Source organism: Schistocerca cancellata, chromosome 10, assembly GCF_023864275.1.
Source record: "Schistocerca cancellata isolate TAMUIC-IGC-003103 chromosome 10, iqSchCanc2.1, whole genome shotgun sequence".
Classification (NCBI taxonomy): Eukaryota; Metazoa; Arthropoda; class Insecta; order Orthoptera; family Acrididae; genus Schistocerca; species Schistocerca cancellata.
This window is the reverse complement of record NC_064635.1, coordinates 196,058,260-196,072,896: the sequence shown is the minus strand read 5'-3', so window position 1 is coordinate 196,072,896 and position 14,637 is coordinate 196,058,260. Positions and strand designations below refer to the sequence as shown.

Genomic DNA, 14,637 nt, shown 5'->3' with positions numbered 1-14,637 from the left:
TTCTAGGCGCTACAGTCTGGAACCGAGCGACCGCTACGGTCGCAGGTTCGAATCCTGCCACGGGCATGGATGTGTGTGATGTCCTTAGATTAGTTAGGTTTAAGTAGTTCTAAGTTCTAGGGGACTGATGACCACAGATGTTAAGTCCCATAGTGCTCAGAGCCATTTGAAAGGTCGTAAGCAAGTCTATATGAATAGCTGTATCTTCAAATTATGTGCCTTTCTCTTGTCCTTTAAAGAAACTTTTTATAGCCGAGACGGCATTTAAAATGTTATTCCATTGACCAGTTCCGACATGTAAGACTGTAATCTTCAAATATTGAACATTATGCATTTATATATACTACGCCTACCATCATTTTTCCTAGACATTACAGATGAGGAAATGACTGTTATATGTCCATATAGCTTCAATAACTTTTGTGATTGTACAATACTGTGCGTTAATTACTCATACCATATTAACATTTTAATAAAGAATCTATTGCACATTTCACACAGGTTTAAAATTACAATGAAATGAACACCCTGAGCTGCTTACAGGCTTTGACATATGTCAACGGGGCAGATGAAAATGTGTGCCCCGACGGGGCCTCGAACCCGGGATCTCCTGCTTACATAGCAGACGCTCTATCAATCTGAGCCACCGAGGATAGCGCGACTGCAGGGATTTATCTCTGGCACGCCTCCCGCGAAACCCACATTCTCAACGTATTGTCCCGCACTACATTCGTAGTGCCCCCGCCCGTTATACTCATTACTCGCGGCGCGTTGCCGATTCCCGTAAAAGTTCGAACAGTGTTTGTGCATTCGCACAGAAGAAGATGGTCAAGTGGCCGGTGAGCCTTAACTATATATATATACTAAGATGGTATCTGTTCTTTCGGACATGTCCGAAAGAACAGATACTATCGGTGACCATGCAGGTCTTCTTCTTCATGTGCCGTCTCCTCTAAGAAGGTTGGCTGTCATCATGGCAATTTCTGATCTTGATTTGGCTGATCTAAGGAGTTCTGACGTTGAGCAGTTGTACCAATTTTTTAAATTGTCAATCCAGGATGTCCGTCTTCTACCCCTCGTTCTCTTCCCACAAATTTTCCCTTCTAGTATTATTTGCAATATTTTGTAATTTACTCCCCTAATAACATGGCCTAAATATTGTAGCTTCCTTACTTTAATAGTTTTAATTAATTCTTTTTCCTTTCCCATTCTTCTTAGGACATCTTGATTAGTAATCCTCGACACCCAACTAATTCTAAGTATTCTTCTATATGCCCACATTTCAAAAGCTTCTAAACTGTTGATGTCCTTCTTTTTCAGTGTCCACGCTTCCATTCCGTATAGTAATTTTGAGCATACATAGCATCTTAGCAACCTCATTTTTGTGTTTAAACAAATGTCTCTCGAACAGAATGCATTTTTCATCTTATTAAAGATACTTCTGGCCTGTCCTATTCTCGATTTAATTTCTTCTGAGCTTTCAATCTCCTCATTTACAATTGTTCCGAGATATTTAAATTTACGTACTTGATCGACTCTTCCCCCATTGATTGTAAGATTTTCTTGTTGGTGTGTTTTAGATATCACCATGAACTTAGTCTTGCTTACGTTAAGAGTCAAGCCAAATTCTTCACTTTTTTCTGCGACTTTGTCAAGAAGTAATTGTAGATCTTTGAGGTTTCCAGCTAGTAGTGCAGTGTCATCAGCAAACCTAACATTGTTAATGTTTAGCCCATTCACTTTAATGCCAGCTATTTCATCTGATAGAGCTGCCTGAAATATGTCTTCTGAATACATATTAAACAATAAGGGTGAGAGAACGCAACCTTGTCTCACACCCCTCTTTATTTCTATATCATCCGATAACTCATTTTCTACCTTCACGGTTGCGGTTTGATTGTAGTAGAGGTTATATATAATGCGGATGTCTTTCTTATCAAGTGTTTTCTTTTCTAACAATTCTATGAGATGATCATGACGAACTTTGTCAAATGCTTTATTATAATCCAGGGTGCCCTTGCTCTACCAGCTCATCCGCCCTTCTAGAAGGTCGTTGACTTAGTAGAGGGTTCTCCTTATCCCGGGAGAAACTCGGTCGCCAGAGCCTCGTTAGCGTAGCAGGGGATACCACGTGCCGGAGAGGTTGACATTTGTGTGGGAGAGGCTATTGGTGACGCATCCCACACCTTACCCCCCCATGCAGGTCGTTAGAATGAATTTACAATGAAATGAACGCCCTTAGCTGCTTACAGGCGTGCCAGAGATAAATCCCTGCAGTCGCGCTATCCTCTGTGTCCTCGGTGGCTCAGATGGATAGAGCGTCTGCCATGTAAGCAGGAGATCCCGGGTTCGAGTCCCGGTCGGGACACTCATTTTCATCTGTCCCCGTTGACGTGTGTCAACGCCTGTAAGCAGCTAAGGGTGTTCATTTCATTGTAAATTCATTCTAACGACCTGCATGGTCACCGATAGTATCTGTTCTTTCGGACATGTCCGAAAGAACAGATACCATCTTAGTATCCACACAGGTTTGTTAAAAATAAAGTTACAAACAGGTTTGTCACAAATAAAAATATGCACAGCTAAAACACATCTTACGGAACTTGACATGCCTGCATCTGTAGCACTACTTCCATGATTGTCAGTTGTTAAAATCCACAGTACATATTGAAAAGGCTCATCTGTCGCAGTGTTTACATTTGCATGACAATTGAAGCACATCTTGGAATCTTCTCACTCGAAATATTTAGTACAACTATTCGAATTTCACATCTTTTGCGAGTTGAAGAAAGACATGCGTGGACATCTGTTTAAGTGGGACGAGGAAGTGCAAGAGCAGGTGCGGTTATGACTCTCTCAGCGTCTGGCTGCGTTCTGCGAAACAGAAATCGACAGTCTTGTCCGCCAGTGGTAGTCGTCTAAACCCATGTGGTGATTACTTTCGAATGGAAGCATTCCATGGTACCGCTGTGGTGGGCGTTCGGTTTCCATATGCCTGCCCTTATATTACATAATTAATACACTGCTGGCCACCGTAAATGCAACACCCTGAAGGAAGCATCCGAATCAAGTGAAATTTACACCATGAGTTTGCAGCGATGAGATATGCAACTGATTAGAATTTCAGCGCAGACGCACATCACGCGCGCCTGTGGCGCCACCTCATAGCGCCGTTTAAGGCTTGGCGATTTCGACGAGTGTACGTTCGCCACGTGTGTTTACCTTGTGGTTGTTTCACAAGACGATCAGTTATGCCTCGTAGACAACAGCGAACATCTTTTGATCAAGTATCCGAGTTCGACAGAGGAAGGATAGTGGCTCACCGAGATCGTGGATTATGATACAGAGAAATCGCTAGTCGTGTTGGACGAAACCAAACAACTGTAATGCGGATATGTGACCGTTGGATGCAGGAGGGTACGACGGACCGACGTGGTCGATCGCATTCACCTCGGTGCACCACTGCACGTGCTGACAGGCAAATTGTGCGCATGGCAGTGACGGATCGCTCAGTGACATCCCGAACCATAGCACAGCACATTGCGTCTGTAACGCATCATCCAGTGTCTGCGCGTACCATTCGACGCCGTTTACAGCAGAGTGGTCTGTCCGCAAGACGTCCATTGCTTCGTCTAGCATTTGACGCAGAACCACAGACGTCTCCGTCGCCAATGGTGTGATGACAGACGGATGTGGACGGCAGAATGGAATGACGTTGTCTTTACTAACGAGGCACGCTTCTGTCTGCAGCACCACGATGGTCGGATTCGAGTGTGGAGACACCGTGGAGAGAAGATGCTGGACAGCTGCATTGTGCACCGCCACACTGGTCTTGCACCGGGTATTATGGTATGGAGCGGTATATATCCAAATATTACTCTCGCACGCCTCTAGTACGCATTGCCGGTACTTTAAATAGCCGGCGCTACATATCCGAGGTGCTGGAGCCAGTTGTCCTTCCTTACATTCAGGGCGCGGCCACAGACATATTTCAACAGGGTAATGCGCGACCACACGTGGCACGCATTGTCCAAAGGTTCTTCGCCAATAACCAGATTGAATTGCTTCTCTGGCCGGCTCACTCTCCGGATCTTTCGCCGATAGAAAACATGTCCATAGTTGCTCAACGAGTGACCCAGATTACATCCCCAGCTGCCACACCAGATGATCTTTGGCAACGTGTGGAAGCTGCTTGGGCTGCTGTACCCCAGGAACACGTCCAAACGTCTCTTTGACTCAATGCCGAGACGTGTGGCAGCGGTGATCTCCAACAATGGCGGCTACTCTGGCTACTGATTCTGGCAGGAACCACATGTCACAGACGTCTGTAAACGTAATCATTTGATACTTGGTCAACATGTTATCTACAAAATAAATTTTGTTGTGCTACCTCTTGTCTTTCTTGGTGTTGCATTTACGGTGGCCAGCAGTGTAGTAATTGAAAAAAACATAAAATTTCCAGTACTTCAGTTTTGCTTTGTATTTTACTTCTATGCTTCAAGATAACCAGTGCATTGGTAAAAATATTCAAATGAAATGACACGATTTCAGAGCTTTTACTGGCCTCACACAGACATGATTTTATTTGTATAGATTGGATCAGCGAGTGAAAAAATTTATACCAAGGCCGAGAATGAAACCGCGTCTCCTATAACTAACGCACCTGTCTAGTAAGCAGGACACCCGAGTTCGATTCCCAGCTTTGGTACAAATTTTTTCACTTGCCGCTGAGTCTGTAGACATAAAAAATATTCAGAGCATAAAAAATAGGAGCACCACGATCAACGCGCGAAAGAACATATGCTAGTCACATTTCTTTCTGTGAATACTGTTAGAAAAGCAGTCTCGCGTCCTGGCGATAACTCCGCGGGAAACCACGCATATCGAAGAATTTTCTCGAAAGCTGCAGCCTGAAGTTGATTATATCTCAAGGCGTGTATTATTCGCTTGTACAAAGAACGTTCAAAAAGTTTTATACAGTCGTCTCCACTTTTTTGCAGGAGGAGAATGATTTTTTGTGAACATACTTGGAACATTTAGCTATACATTGAGCTTAGTGTAGTCTGCATCAGCTGTGACGCATCTGGCCCAACCTTCTTTCCATGATGTAAACGCACTTTGGTAAAATTCTGGGGATTGACTTTTATACTATCGCTTGAGACCGGAAATGTCTTTCTCACTACCAAACGTTTTATCGAGCAGATTGGCCTTCAGACGACCAAAGAGGTAAAAATCAGTGGAGCAAAGTCCGGACTGTAGAGAGGATGACGAACAATTTCCCAATACATCGTCCTGAATTTCTCCTGCGTCAAAAGGGTTGTATGGGGTTTGGCATTGTAATGGGTTAGACTGATACCACGCTAACCGATGACAAACGAGTCGTGTCGTCACACGTGTCATTTTGGATGATTTGATCAATCGTGCCAAAAAATAAAAACACCTACAGCCGTCCTTACAGCCTGAACATTGCGCAATGAAGCGTCGAAACTGGTAGCGACGAAAAAAAAATAAAATCATAAGGACGGTTGTAGGTGTTTTTATTTTTTTGTTACGATAGTAAACGGCCGTCGTCCCAGAGACGTCGTGCTAAAAGGATGCACATACAAAAGATTTGATCAATGGTCTCCTTATTCACACCATTCACTGCCGTCGATGGTCTGCCGCATCGTGGATTATCCAGTAGGGAGAAATCGCCTTCTTTAAACTTCTACAACCACCGCTGGATGCTGCTGCGATCCACTGTGTCCTCCCCATAAACAGGGAGCAACTTCCTGAGAATCTATGTGGCAGAGTCATCACCGGTCTTGAAGAGGAACTCCATCACCCACTGTTGTCCCAACCTGACATCTACTTCACGCTCCATTATGGCTCACCTGCAAATAAAATAAAATACTTTTATATACCAACTTATAGCTAAATGTTCCAAGTATGTTCACAAAAAATTTCACTCTCCCCCTGCAAAGAATAAAAAAAATTAGAGATGACTGAGCAAAACTTTTTGAACGCCCTTTGTACTTGTGATTTGTCTTCGCTCTTACTTCTGTAATCGGCGAACGCATTTGTTTAACTGTCAGTGAAAGTACACGTTGCAGAGTTTACATAAAAGCACACACTTGGCGAAAATTCGTCGACAAAGAGCCCTTCGTAAAAGGAGCGATCGTTTTGCCCACACCACAAGTCAATAACGTACAGTAACTGCTCCTTTTTACCGTAACTTCACAAATCTTTGTCCAGAGCTCTTGATAGGTTTCTTTCGAGAACTTTACAGATTTCGTGGCTGTTGTGTGCACATACTCGTTTCGTTCCGTTAATTGGTTCACGGCCGGCCGCTGTGACCGAGCGGTCGCAGGTTCGAATACTGCCTCGGGCATGGATGTGTGCGATGTCCTTGGGTTAGTTAGGTTTAAGCAGTTCTAGGTTCCAGAGGACTGATGACCACAGACGTCAAGTACCATAGTGTTCAGAGCCATTTGAACAATTTGAATTGGTTTACGCCTTGATGTACTCGAAGTCCAAAGTTTTCACTAACTTCTTGGAAACAAACGTAAATTGTTGGTACTTGTTTTCTGGAAGGCGTTAATCCATACGAATTATGAAGATAAAAACTACACTCCTGGAAATTGAAATAAGAACACCGTGAATTCATTGTCCCAGGAAGGGGAAACTTTATTGACACATTCCTGGGGTCAGATACATCACATGATCACACTGACAGAACCACAGGCACATAGACACAGGCAACAGAGCATGCACAATGTCGGCACTAGTACAGTGTATATCCACCTTTCGCAGCAATGCAGGCTGCTATTCTCCCATGGAGACGATCGTAGAGATGCTGGATGTAGTCCTGTGGAACGGCTTGCCATGCCATTTCCACCCGGCGCCTCAGTTGGGCCAGCGTTCGTGCTGGAGTGCAGACCGCGTGAGACGACGCTTCATCCAGTCCCAAACATGCTCAATGGGGGACAGATCCGGAGATCTTGCTGGCCAGGGTAGTTGACTTACACCTTCTAGAGCACGTTCGGTGGCACGGGATACATGCGGACGTGCATTGTCCTGTTGGAACAGCAAGTTCCCTTGCCGGTCTAGGAATGGTAGAACGATGGGTTCGATGACGGTTTGGATGTACCGTGCACTATTCAGTGTCCCCTCGACGATCACCAGTGGTGCACGGCCAGTGTAGGAGATCGCTCCCCACACCATGATGCCGGGTGTTGGCCCTGTGTGCCTCGGTCGTATGCAGTCCTGATTGTGGCGCTCACCTGCACGGCGCCAAACACGCATACGACCATCATTGGCACCAAGGCAGAAGCGACTCTCATCGCTGAAGACGACATGTCTCCATTCGTCGCTCCATTCACGCCTGTCGCGACACCACTGGAGGCGGGCAGCACGATGTTGGGGCGTGAGCGGAAGACGGCCTTACGGTGTGCGGGACCGTAGCCCAGCTTCATGGAGACGGTTGCGAATGGTCCTCGCCGATACCCTAGGTACAACAGTGTCCCTAATTTGTTGGGAAGTGGCGGTGCGGTCCCCTACGGCACTGCGTAGGATCCTACGGTCTTGGCGTGCATCCGTGCGTCGCTGCGGTCCGGTCCCAGGTCGACGGGCACGTGCACCTTCCGCCGACCACTGGCGACAACATCGATGTACTGTGGAGACCTCACGCGCCACGTGTTGAGCAATTCGGCGGTACGTCCACCCGGCCTCCCGCATGCCCACTATACGCCCTCGCTCAAAGTCCGTCAACTGCACATACGGTTCACGTCTACGCTGTCGCGGCATGCTACCAGTGTTAAAGACTGCGATGGAGCTCCGTATGCCACGGCAAACTGGCTGACACTGACGGCGGCGGTGCACAAATGCTGCGCAGCTAGCGCCATTCGACGGCCAACACCGCGGTTCCTGGTGTGTCCGCTGTGCCGTGCGTGTGATCATTGCTTGTACAGCCCTCTCGCAGTGTCCGGAGCAAGTATGGTGGGTCTGACACACCGGTGTCAATGTGTTCTTTTTTCCATTTCCAGGAGTGTATGTTCAGACTGTGTGCTGCAGGACCTGTGTTTTTAGTAGTTGTATCAGTGTCATGGTTTGTCGTCAGACCCCCAGTGTTGATGCAGTCTTGAAACACAGTCAGTGTGCATTACATTTGAAAGTCAGTCAACATGTGTCTGTAGAAGATCAGCAGGGCTTTACTCGTAAGGCTGTTTTATCAAAACAACAGCAATGGTCTTGCTGCTCCTCAAGAGTGTTTACGTATTAAAGGAATGCGGAGAGGTCGTCTTTGCTCGCTGAGTTTTTCAAAAGCCTTATTCAGATGTTCAAATCAGCTGGCGATTTGCAAGTTAGTTCTGGGAAAGGTCGACGGTCAATTGCGCCACGAATTGTTGAAGACGTTTCTGTTGCCACCTGTGAGAAAGAAGAACGCAATGTGTGACATTCAAACGGTGCACAAGCTGTGTCACTACAGCTGAACGTTCCATGGTCCTCCGTTCGACAAGTGGTGCGATGAACTGTTAAATAGCATGTCTGTTGCGGTTGCAGGTTGTTGTGGATGACGGATGGTCGTCACATGAACAAAGTTTGCAATCTGAAACATGGGCATGATACGCAATTAACACATGTTACCCTCTCATACGAAAATTAAAATGTTCTGTTCCAATGGTTTATTCGTTATTTCTCTTCCGCATGTCCTCACAAATGTTTCCACGAAGTTCCATCGCGCTAAAATAACACTATTTACATGGGGGCCGTATCAAGTAGTGAAATTTTAAATATTCCCCATATTTCACGATGCCATGAAGAATGTTGATGTCACATAGTTCCGAGACAATAAAAGAAAAAGAAAGCGAAAGATTGCATTTGAACACGGAGGCGAAATTTCGAGTGACTGCCCTTTGCCACTGCGTTAGAAACTCACTTGGTTCTAAAGTACGCGAAGGGATTGATGAAGTCGCGTAAAAACTTTGATCGTCCTGCCAAATTTAAACAGACGCAAAATCCCCAAGATTGGCGATCTTTTACAGAAGCTTGAAATTTAGCGCGGACTTCAATGCGAGATGCTTTTAGCAGTATTCACAACGAAACTTCGTCTCGAAACCTGGCAGAAAATCCAAAGAGATTCTGGTCGTATGTGAAGTATGTCAGCGGCAAGAAACAATCAATGCCTTCTCTGCGCGATAGCAATGAAGATACTATCGAAGACAATGCTACCAAAGCAGAGTTACTGAACACAGCCTTCCGAAATGCCTTCACAGAAGAAGACGAAGTAAATATTCCAGAATTCGAATCGAGAACAGCTGCCAACATCAGTAACGTAGAAGTAATTATCCTCGGAGTAGTGAAGCAACTTAAATCACTTAATAAAAGCAAGTCTTCTGGTCCAGACTGCACACCAGTCAGGTTCCTTTCGGAGTATGCTGATGCATTAGGTCCATACTTAACAGTCATATACAACAGGTCGCTCGACGAAAGATCCGTACCCAAAGAGTGGAAAGTTGCACAGGTCACACCAATATTCAAGAAAGGTAGTAGGAGTAATCCACTAAATTACAGGTCCATATGTTAACGTCGATATGCAGCAGGATTTTGGAACATATATTGTGTTCGAACATTATGAATTACTCCGAAGAAAACTGTCTGTTGACACACAGTCAACACTAGAAAACATCGTTCTTGTGAAACACAACTAGCTCTTTATTTACATGAAGTTTTGAGTGCTACTGACAAGGGATTTCAGATCGATTCCGTATTTCTGGATTTCCAGAAGGCTTTTGACACTGTACCACACAAGCGGCTCGTAGTGAAATTGCGTGCTTATGGAACATCATCTCAGTTATGTGTCTGGATTTATGATTTTCTGTCAGAGAGGTCACAGTTCGTAGTAACTGACGGAAAGTCATCGAGTAAAACAGAAGTGATTTTTGGTGTTCCCCAAGGTAGAGCTATAGGCCCTTTGCTGTTCCTTATACAAATAAACGGTTTGGGAGACAATATGAGCATCCGTCTTCGGTTATTTGCAGATGACGCTCATCAGAAGATCAAAACAAACTGCAAAACGATTTAGAAAAGATATCTGAATGGTGCGAAAAGTGGCAGTTGACCCTAAATAGCGAAAAGTGGGAGGTCATCCTCACGAGTGCTAAAAGGAACGCGTTAAACTTCGGTTACACGATAAATCAGTCTGGTCTAAAAGCCCTAAATTCAACTAATTACCTAGGTATTACAGTTACGAAAAACTTAAATTGGAAGGAACACATAGAAAGTGTTGTGGGGAAGGCTAACCGAAGACTGCGTTTTATTGGCAGGACACTTAGGAAATGTAACTGACCTACTACAGAGACTGCCTACACTACGCTTGTCCGTCCTCTTTTAGAATACTGCTGCGCGCTGTGGGATCCTTACCAGATAGGACTGACGGAGTACATCGAAAAAGTTCAAAGAAAGGCAGCACGTTTTATATTATCGCGAAATAGAAGAGAGTGTGTCACAGAAATTATACAGGATTTGGGCTGGACAGCATTAAAAGAAAGGCGTTTTTCGTTGGCGACGGAAACTTCTCACGAAATTCCAATCACCAACTTTCTCCTCCGAATGCGAAAATATTTTGTTGAGACCGACCTACATAGGGAGGAACGATCACCACGGTAAAATAAGGGAAATCAGAGCTCGTAAGGAGAGATTTGGTGTTTATTCTTTCCGCGCGCTATACGAGATTGGAATAATAGAGAATTGTGAAGGTGGTTCGATGAACCCTCTGTCAGTCACTTACATGTGATTTGCAGAGTATCGATGTAGATGTAGATTTTTTCAGCACTAATGCGTATTGGCACCTAAACCAAAATAGGCGTTCTTTTATTTTCAGCCATCTTTTGCCGTGTCAAGTTTCGACTGCGTCAGAGAGCGATGTTGCCGGGCTCCTCCCTGTGAACAGAAACTCTGTTTTGGGGAGGAAAATTTGGTGCCCTTCCTAAGGAACCATCGGGCATTCTCCTAAAGAGATTTACGGAAATCACTGAAAAACATAAATTTCAATGGCCCGTGACAACGACCTGAACCACCAATCTCTCGAATACATGCTCATTGTCCTAGTTCAGGGCCCCATCATATAGTGAACGCAACAGGAATTTTGTTAATTTACCTGTTGTTTCTGTCGTCGAAGCGCTGTCGCGTACGTTCCAAAATACCGCTCATAAAATCGGGCTTCTATCAGTGTTAGTACCTAGTGCTCTATTGGGCACAGAAAGAGAGGATCTAGTATTTTGGACAGCCTTTGGAGTAAGGATTATTTGTATACCCAACAAAAGGTTCGTCTTACTGTAACCATCCTACAGTACAAGGCCAAAGTTTGAATATTACACACTTCCTCCTGCTTAGCCAAATAGAGGAAATCGGTTGGTTCTTTTTGCATTAGATTTGGTCTACGGACAGCCTTAAGGGGCATTTAGTTCATAGTTTATGGAATCCCGGAAAACTGCTTTTTGGACACCAAAATCGAGCCGCCGATTGCAAGATGACTTTGCGCAGCAAATGGCTGTAATTTTTACGGTATATTCGTAAGGAGGAACGCAAGGAAAGCGTTTCTGAAGAAGAGGAATTTGTTAACATCGAGTATAGATTTAAGTGTCAGGAAGTCATTTCTGAAAGTATTTGTATGGAGTGTAGCCATGTATGGAAGTGAAACATGGACGGTAAATAGTTTGGACAAGAAGAGAATAGAAGCTTTCGAAATGTGGTGCTACAGAAGAATGCTGAAGATTAGATGGGTAGATCACATAACTAATGAGGAAGTATTGAATAGGATTGGGGAGAAGAGAAGTTTGTGGCACAACTTGACCAGAAGAAGGGATCGGTTGGTAGGACATGTTCTGAGGCATCAAGGGATCACCAATTTAGTATTGGAGGGCAGCGTGAAGGGTAAAAATGAATACACTAAGCAGATTCTGAAGGATGTAGGTTGCAGTAGGTACTGGGAGATGAAGAAGCTTGCACAGGATAGAGTAGCATGGAGAGCTGCATCAAACCAGTCTCAGGACTGAAGACCACAACAACAACAACATTCGTAAGATTCCGATGTCGAAAAATTTTGAAAATGTTCTTGATATTTTTATGTTTCCTACCTGCAGATGTTCACATTTACCCTAGTTTTACACGTAAAATACTCATGTAAACTCCGGTGTGACACGCAAGCGTAGTTCATAAAGTGACGCAGGACGGAGAAATTGGTAGTAAAAGGTCTGTTATCAGCCGAGGGGCTCTGTAAACTCCATGCTACAGTACTGAGGCACACACAGAATTTTTGTGCATGTAAAATCCTGTCTGAAGTGAAAAATTATTTTGCGTTATTTCAATTTCACGTAAGTAAACTATCTAAATTTTGCTGACTCATAAAGTTCTTTTCATATGAGTGACGGGCACTGCTGTCGCTGCCCAAAAATGGCGAATACGTTTCAGTTTAAAAGACAGCTGCGTCATTCTACCTTCGTCAGCACCTTTAAAAATTTTTCCAAAAGCTGTGCCATGTGAACGTATTCGCGCATTTTTATGCTGAGAGAGGAGCTGGTAGTGGCAGTGGGAAAGAGAAGGTGAAGTAAGAAATTGTAGAAGATAATAGAGAGTGGTTGTGATATAGAAAGAGCAAAGGAAACACTGGCAGTTTGTGAGACAGAAGGCCGCAGTGGCAGTGGAACACAGTTGACAGTGACAGAAAAATGCTAGGAAAAGAGCGAAGGAGGCAGTGCAGGGGGACAGGAATAAAGAGAAGGAGAAGGTGGTGAGATCCAGTGATTATGAGAGACATTTGTTGTGTCTAGACAAGACAGCCTAGACGCTATGAGAGGAAGCCGAAAGGCATGCGCTTAAACTCACGCAGGCTGGCGTGAGGTCTGAAACAGGATACGTAATGAATGCTATAAAGATAAGTACGTAGCTTCTGGAATACTTTAATCCACATTTGTAGAACATCGCTCTTGATGATACATTAATAGAATCTCAATATCAATTGAATACGGCGCCTTGCTAGGTCGTAGCAAATGTAGCTGAAGGCTATGCTAACTATCGTCTCGGCAAATGAGAGCGTAGTTGTCAGTGAACCGTTCCTTGCAAAGTCGGCTGTACAACTGGGGCGAGTGCTAGTCAGTGTCTCTAGACCTGCCGTGTGGCGGCGCTCGGTCTGCCATCACTGACAGTGGCGACACGCGGGTCCGTCGTATACTAGCGGACCGCGGCCGATTTAAAAGCTACCACCTAGCAAGTGTGGTGTCTGGCGGTGACACCACAACATTGACTGTCAACGAGGAAGAGAGAGATAGTGACCGTGAGAAGACACAGCACCAATGGGAAAGAATGAATGAATGAATGAGATAGTAGCAGTAAGAGAGAGTAAGAGTGAGACAGTGACATTGACAGTGAGGGCAGACACTATTAGGACTGAACGAAGGAGACTGAAGCTGTGAGACAAGGGACAGTGACATAGAGACACGAAGAGATGATGACAGTGAGTTGGGATGAATAAGTGTGTGTGAACAGGCAAGTAGGAGTGGATGGGTATGAAAGGCTTACAGCAGTGAACGACAGCATGTGGACGAGTTAGCTAGAGGGTCTTATGGGAGTATGGGATGAATTACGTGTTAAAAACTGTGCAGATACCCTGATGAGCAGCCGGCCGGTGTAGCCGTGCGGTTAAAGGCGCTTACGTCTGGAACCGCGTGACCGCTACGGTCGCAGGTTCGAATCCTGCCTCAGGCATGGATGTGTGTGATGTCCTTAGGTTAGTTAGGTTTAATTAGTTCTAAGTTCTAGGCGACTGATGACCTCAGAAGTTAAGTCGCATAGTGCTCAGAGCCATTTGAACCATTTTTGAACCCTGATGAGCAAAAACATTATGACCACTGTTCACCATGACAGTGGGTGCTGCGAATACCCTGATGAATCAAAATATTATGACCTGTGCCCACTGCGACATTGGATACTGCGAATACCCTGATGATTCAAAACATTTTGAGTAATACCCAACACCACATTGGATGCTGCGAATACCCTGATGAGCCGAAACATTATGACCATTGCCCACCACGTCATTGGATGCCGTGAATACCCTGATGGGCCAAAACATTATGACCACTGACCTCTGTGTCACTGGATCCCGCGAATACCCTGATGACTCAAAACATTATGGGCATTGTCCACCCGTCACTGAATGCTGCGAATACCCTCATCAGTCCAGACATTATGACCAGTGCCCATCACGTCACTGGATGCCGTGTATACCATGATGAGACAAAACATTATGACCATTGCCCACCACGTCTTTGGATGCCGTCAATACCCTGATATGTTAAAACATTATGATCATTGCCCGCTACATCAATGGATGCTGCAAATACCGTCAAGAGCCAAAACATTATGACTACTGCCGTGCGTACCATTGGAAGCCACGAATACCCTGATGAGTCACAACTTTATGACCACAGCCCACTGCGGCATTGAGTGCCACTAACACCCTATGAGTCAATAAATTATGACCATTGCCCACCATGTCATTGGATGCTGTGAATACTCTGATGAGACAAAACATTGACCATTGCCCACCACGTCACTGGATGCTGTGAATACCCTGATGAGCCAAAACATTACGACCAC

At 44.9% G+C, this 14,637-nt stretch overlaps 1 non-coding gene across 1 annotated transcript; it reads left to right on the top strand.

Moving 5' to 3' along the window:
• The first annotated feature begins 2,293 nt into the window (after positions 1-2,293).
• Trnat-ugu (transfer RNA threonine (anticodon UGU)) lies at positions 2,294-2,368 on the top strand. Its single transcript has one exon. It is a non-coding gene; the product is annotated as a tRNA-Thr (tRNA).
• The last annotated feature ends 12,269 nt before the right edge of the window (positions 2,369-14,637 follow it).